This window comes from Macaca fascicularis, chromosome 3 (genome assembly GCF_037993035.2).
Source record: "Macaca fascicularis isolate 582-1 chromosome 3, T2T-MFA8v1.1".
Classification (NCBI taxonomy): domain Eukaryota; kingdom Metazoa; phylum Chordata; class Mammalia; order Primates; family Cercopithecidae; genus Macaca; species Macaca fascicularis.
This window is the reverse complement of record NC_088377.1, coordinates 185,015,835-185,021,834: the sequence shown is the minus strand read 5'-3', so window position 1 is coordinate 185,021,834 and position 6,000 is coordinate 185,015,835.

Genomic DNA, 6,000 nt, shown 5'->3' with positions numbered 1-6,000 from the left:
ATTTAAACATAAGACTTGAAACTATAGAACTCCTAGAAGACAACACAGAGAAAAAAACTTCTTGATATTGGCATTAACAACGATTTCTTAGATATGACAACAAAAGCACAACAACAAAAACAAAAATAGACAGCAGGGGTATATTGAACTAAAAAACCTTAACTTTGGATAGGTTGGAATGGGGTACTGGTAGTGTTTTATTAAAACATGAATAATTATAAGTAAGAATAATTGTAAGAGTCAGGGCATTGGATGACTACTATGATTGGTTATAGAAACCAAGAAGAAGGCCAGGCACGGTGGCTCACACCTGTAATCCCAGCACTTTGGGAGGCCGAGGCAGGCGGATCACGAGGTCAAGAGATTGAGACCAACTTGGCCAACAAGGTGAAACCCTGTCTCTACTAAAAATACAAAAATTAGCTGAGTGTGGTGGCACGTGCCTGTAGTCCCAGCTACTCAGGAGGCTGAGGCAGGAGAATCGCTTGAACCTGGGAGGCAGAGGTTGCAGTGAGCCAAGATCATGCCACTGCACTCCAGCCTGGCAACAGAGTGAGACTCCATCTCAAAAAAAAAAAAAAAAAAAAAGAAGACGACAAAAAAGAAGCAGAAAAGAATAATAAGAAACCCAGAAGAAATGACAGGGTCAGATAGGTATAGGTCAATGATCAACTCAAAATATAGTTTCAAAGTCAGAAGGCACTTTAAAAAGAGTCTCACCTCTTGCAATTTTCAGTACACCTACAGAAAATCAGGGATGCTGAAAGTCAGACCTAAGATTTCATAGTAATGATGGCAGATTTAAAAAGGATTGAATTCACAGCCTTAGCAAAGATTCCTGTGATAAAGTTAGGACCCTTGTGAGGACTAAATATATTCTAGGACTTGGGATTAGGGGATTTGGATAGACACACATAAGAACATTGAATCCCCAGGTTTGCTGAACCTTTAAAGTTTGCTAGAAAAGAGCAAACTTCCTTTGCATAGGGACCATGCACAGACCTCATCTGAGATAATGTTTTGTCTTGTTCTTGAAATTTGCCCATCTCTTTCAACTCATTGATTTTAGACAATCACTAGGGCCAAGTATCAGTGTGGCCCAAGAAAGGAAGGACTGTCCCTGTAATGGAAAGGAAAAGATTACTCACCAAAGTGCTGGCTAACTTTTATCAACAAGAATGAGGTGAGGATGCCTGGGAATGGATTTTGACCATTTTGAATAATAGGAAACACAATAAAAGATTAATTAGAAAGAATTTTTTGACACAGAGGCTGTATTAGTTATCTATTGCTACGTAATGAATTCCCACAAATGTAGTGCCTTAGAAAACATGCACACACATTTATTATCTTTCAGTTTCTGGGGTCAGGAATTTTGGGCACAGATTAACTGGGTCCTCTGCTTCAGCATTTTTCACAGGCTATAGTCCAGGTGTTTGCCAGGGATATGTTCTTTCTGAAGGCTTAATTATGGAAGGGCATGGTTGTTGGCAGCATTCAGTTCCCTGTGGGTTTTGGACTGAGGGCCTTAGTTCCTTGCTAGCTGTTGGTTAGAGGCCACCTTCAATTTCTTGCCATCTGGGTCTTTCCAGAATGGTAGCTTGCTTCATCAAACCTAGCAAGGGAGAGAGTCTATTAGAAGGCGAAAGTCACCGTCTTATGTAATCACATAAGCACATCTCATCATCTTTGCTGAATTCTATCAATTGGAAGCAAGTCGTATTAATAGTTTCAGCCTAATCTCAAGAAGGAGATTACAGAGTGGCATGAACACCAGGAGTCAGGGATCACTGGGAATCTTGGAAGCTGCCTACCACAGAGGCACTCTCCCTTTGCCCAGGATTTAAGTTATTGACAAAGGATGCCTGGAGCTCCTTCCTTTGGATTGGCTTTATGAAGTTTGGGAATATTGTGTGCTAAGGAAAATTATGTGGAGAGGCTCAAACTATTTTGGCAGAATACTAAGGAAGGATTCAAGATAATTAGATATGCAAGTCAAAATGGATATACTGTATAAGGACAGAAAACCAATCAGGTGGCTTTATTACCTGAGAAGACCCAGAATATGTACACTTCAGTAGTTAGGTAAGGAATGTACCGGTGAGACAGTCCCTGGATTTGCTGACAGTTTTGATGGTCACTGTCCTCTCTAGGTCGGAGTTGGGTAGGCAATGCCTGTATGAAGTAGGGTTCCTATGCAGCAAAGGGGGATTATAGGATACTGGGCCAGGAGAGGCCTACTATTGCCACTACAATGTTGGAGGCAAAAGGGGACATAGTTACTGTGACCGCAGTTATGAAAGAGCAGAAATAGGCAGCAATCGCAAAATAGACAAAAACTAAAAAACAGTAAAAACAAGCAAAAATTACAACCTGGAGGTCTTGACCCACAGAGATATTTGGTGATGGCTAATAGACCATGATATTCTTAGGAGAAATGTAAATGGAAAGGTAATATTGAATTGCATGACTTAAATATATAAAAAGTTCAATATTGAATAAGCAGAAAGCTAATACTGGCAAATATAAAGGAAAGTCACAATTTTTCACCTACTTTCCAGACCAGAGTTAGTTTTCAGAAGCATGACCTATTTTATTTATTTATTTATTTATTTATTTATTTATTTATTTATTAATTAGATGGAGTCTCACTCTGTTGCCCAGACTGGAGTATAGTGGCATGATCGTGGCTCACTGCAATCTCCACCTCCTGGGTTCAAGTGATTCTCCTGCCTCAGCCTTCCAAGTAGCTGGGATTACAGGTGTATGCCACCACACCTGGCTAACTTTTGTCTTTTTAGTAGAGATGGGGTTTCATCATGTTGGCCAGCCTGGTCTCAAACTCCTGACTTTAGGTGATCCACCCACCTCGGCCTCCCAAAGTGCTGGGATTACAGGCGTGAGCCACCAGGCCCAGCCACATGACCTATTTATTAAAGGGGAGACTAGGTCCCCTTGAAGAAGGACCATGCAATAACGCAGCATATGTTTATAGTATATGAAAAGATTCCTTTGATCTTTCTCCGAAGAGACTTATGGTCATTTACTAGAATAACAGTATCTGGGAATGAGAAATGCCCAAATCTTTTTTTGTGATATTAGATATGGCTCTCGGCTGAGACTGACATCAAAATTCCACGACGGCCTCAGTGGTAGGGTGGAGTTAAAGGAAGCCAGGTGATAAATAAATGGATAGTAGTCTAAGTCCATTTCACAGCAAGTACATTTTTTTTTCTCATCCTGTGGTCATTTCTCTGACACCTGAATGCATAACTGAGAAGAATGTAATCTACAGATGCAGAACTTTCATATCTATTCTGTGACTTATGGAGCAATCACTATTATGATTCAAAAGGTCAAATGGAACCCTGTGAAACTGCATCCTGCAGCGAAGAGAGTAAGTCACAATTCCTCCTACTGGAATGATAGAGATAAGTGCTACTCTCAAACAATTAAAGGATGCACATGCGGTGGTCTGCTTTATAGCTCCATTATTTCAGCAGTGTGTCTCACACAAAATTAAACAAATGAAAACAGACCATGGGGGGCTACTATAAACTGTTAAAAAAGTTCCACTGACAGCTTCTGTGTCCGATGTGATATCTTTACAAAAACAATCAACACAGTCTCTGGTATTTGGCATGCAGCTATTAATCTGAGGAATGCTATTTTTTTTCAATTCCCATCAGAAAAAAATAAGAGTAGTTTGCATTCACCTAGGTGGACAGTCATATACATTCACAATTCTACCTTGAGACCATATTAACTTTGTTGTAATATGGGTCCTTTGATCCTCCTGACATCCACAGGACATAATACTAGTTCATACATTGATGATATTGTGTTAGTTGGATCCGATGTGCAGGAAGTTGGCAAGGACTCTAGATATCCTAGCAAGACACATTCACAGTGAAAATATTTAAGGGCCTACCACATGAGTGAAGTTTTTAAGGCTCAGTGTTGTACCTTGAACAACCTATCACTAAAAAAGAGGTGCAGAACCGTGCCCAAAATTCCTGACCCCAGAAGCTTAAATTTTGGAGGCACAATTTACTGCATTCGACAATGATATATTCAGTTGCATTGTAGGCTGACTCACAGACACCAGTTTGGAGTGGTATCTAGAGAAAAAAAAAAGGGCTCTGCAGCAGGTTCAAACTTTGATTTAAGCTGTCCTTTATTTTGGCCATATCACCTGGCAGGTCCTATGGAACTACAGAGACTATGGTAGGTTAACGATGCTGAGCATAGTCTCTAGTAAGTCGCAGGGAGAGAGATGCTGGGTAGACCAATAGGCTTCTGAAACAAGGCCATGCCATCTGCAGCAGAGAACTTTATTTATTTATTTATTTATTTATTTATTTATTTATTTATTGCTCTTAAAAGATTTAGAAGACCATCAACTGTATTTGAATCATATGTCAAACACACACACACACACACACACACACCCCCTACAAAACAATCTGAGAAATCTGAACATTGACTGGATATTTGATGGCAATAGGAATGATTATTAAAAATGTGATCATAGAATTGTGATTACATTTTTATTCAGTAGGTTTTTGGGGAACAGGTTGTGTTTGGTGACATTAATAAGTTATTTATTGGTGATTTCTGAGATTTTGATGCTCCCATCACCCGAGCGGTGTACCCGTATTCAGTGCATAGTCTTTTATCCCTCACCCCTCTTCCACTTTCCCTTGAGTCCCCAAAATCCATTGTATCATTCTTAGGCCTTTACACCCTCATAGCTTAGCTCCTGCTTATGAGTGAGAACATGCATTGTTTGGTTTTCCATTCCTGAGTTACTTCACTTAGAATAATGGTCTCCAATTTCATCCAGGTTGCTGAAAATGCTGTTATTTCGTTCATTTTTATGACTGAATAGTATTCCATGGTGTGTGTATGTGTATATAGATATATATATACACACATATATACATATATATATACACACATGTATATGTGTATATTTACCTCATTCTTTATCCACTCATTGACAAATGGGCATTTGGATTGGTTCCATGATTTTGCAATTATGAATTGTGCTGCTATAAACATGTGTGTGCAAGTATGTTTTTCGTATAATGACTTCTTTTCCTCTGGGTAGATACCTGGTAGTGGGATTGCTGGATCAAATGGTAGATCTACTTTTAGTCCTTTAAGGAATCTCCACACTGCTTTCTACAAGGGTTGTACTAGTTTACATTCCCACCAGCAGTGTAAAAGTGAGAGAACTAATTTTTTGAAAAGGAGCACATGGCATGGCCATGGACTCTATAGAGACCCAATAGCTGACTATGAAACATCAAGTGGCTATGGGGCCAGAACTGCCCATCATGACCCGTATTGGCAGACCCACAAGTTATAAATTTCAGCGGGTGCAGCACAAATCCATCACACAATGGAAATGGTGCAGTTGAGGTTGAACTCCACCTGATCCAGAGGCCCTCAGTAGCAGAAGACGGTGGTTCAAACTCCATGTGAACTACATCTGCAGAACTAACACTGCTCCTTTAGATCGTACCTACAGCCTCATGGGACATTCCTATGACCAGGTTTTAGAGGGACAAAACAAAACTGTGATTCACACATACGCTCAATTTGTTGTTATGAGCCAATGGTGGACTATTACCACACTAAAATTTTACTCAGGAGTGTGTCCTAGAGGAGCACGGCTTGGTGAAAATACTCTTGGGGGGTAGCACTACAAGCAGCACAACTGGTCATAAACAGGAAACCTGAACACTTGAGTGGTGGGAGATCTCTTGGCTCTGCCCAGTCAGGAATCTGGTAGGAACAAGAATATTAATATTTGGCACAAGGATGTCTGTCTGAAATTCGGTGAGTCTATTTTTTTTGCCACCAGCTAAGAAAGCCATCTGAATGAACCTCTGGATGTGAATACAAAGTGTGTGGATCTTTGTGCCTCATGTTGGTTCTCATAAGAAAGTACCTGACACAGAGGAGAGAGCGAACAATTAGGAACACAGGAGG